We start from the raw sequence: 1,195 nt of genomic DNA on the forward strand, positions 1-1,195 counted from the left end.
ATGTTAGTGTATATCAGGGATTCTCACCTTTGGGGTAAACTAACCCCCATTGGTAGAGAAATACATAGCAGGGGATAAATCTTTGATAGTATGGCTGGCTTAGGCCTAGATAGCAGGTCTAGGAAGATGACATGTGTCATATAACATGAATTTGTTTAACCCCTGTCACCGATTCCTGCTTCAGAGTTGCCATTTAGGCAGTGATGTCTCTAATGATGTCTTTTGGTAGGGGTTAGTTACTTTCTTTTACATATTTATGCAAGGAACTTTGAAAGGTAATAGTAACATGGAGGTCGCATTGTCATCAACAGATTCTCAAATAAAAACTGTAAATCAGTGGCATTCATATTGATTATGCTTCTGGTATTTTGATTTGGGGATTCATTAACCAGGCTTAGCTCTGGTCCTGTAACCATCTCCAGCTGATTGTTTTGATTGCATCCCAATCATGCTGCTATAGGCTTGGCATGTCTAGGCTAGATTTTGAACATTTTTGATGGTGTTATAAATGCATAATGATATTTGACAAACTTCTTTGACAATCACAGATTATAGATCATCTGTGACCTTGAGAATATTAGTTGGATCTGGACAATGAATACACTAGAACTCTCTTAGTTCTCCAGGTAGTGTACCAAGGCCTGGCCAGAATGGCAGAGTTTAGTCTCCAAGTCAAATAAGGCCAGTTAAACCATGGCTTTAGCCTGCTGCTTTATATGCTGTATTGGAATTAGCTGTATGTTTTTGTCCTGTATCAGAGACTATGTTGCCCAAGCCTTTAAAATACAGTTGTTTCCCTTTTCTGTGACTCTGTGCAGCCTTACCATTTGTTTACATAGAACTTAGGAGATGAATGGCAAAATTATTCTTTTTCAAAGTTTTTCATCCACCAAGCTTAACAAATAAAGGTGTTTATACTGTTTTTGCCAGCTATACATTTTTTTTATTAGAGGGTTTCATATTGAAAAAGATCTAGACATGGGGTAAATGACTGAGGAGAGAAGTTGAGAATCACTGGTGTGCATTTGAAAGCTTTCATTTGAGCATTTAGAGTAGCAATTCTCACATTTTCTCTTTCATAGGTAAAGCATTAAAGAGGTATTCTGGATGGGTCATTTAGTGTGAAAAAGTGAAATATATTTTTTTATATGGCATTTTCTTCATTCTTGATTGCTATACCATTTTAAGTATTTAA

The 1,195-nt window shown here is 36.4% G+C and overlaps 1 protein-coding gene across 1 annotated transcript in view; it reads left to right on the forward strand.

Annotated features, from left to right (window-relative positions):
• The window catches only part of LOC119581991, a gene marked incomplete at its 3' end in the record, with an annotated part of 37,751 nt that overhangs the window by 23,446 nt on the left and 13,110 nt on the right, over positions 1–1,195 (forward strand).

The sequence above is a fragment of the Penaeus monodon genome, chromosome 15 (genome assembly GCF_015228065.2).
Source record: "Penaeus monodon isolate SGIC_2016 chromosome 15, NSTDA_Pmon_1, whole genome shotgun sequence".
In the NCBI taxonomy this organism is placed as follows: Eukaryota; Metazoa; Arthropoda; class Malacostraca; order Decapoda; family Penaeidae; genus Penaeus; species Penaeus monodon.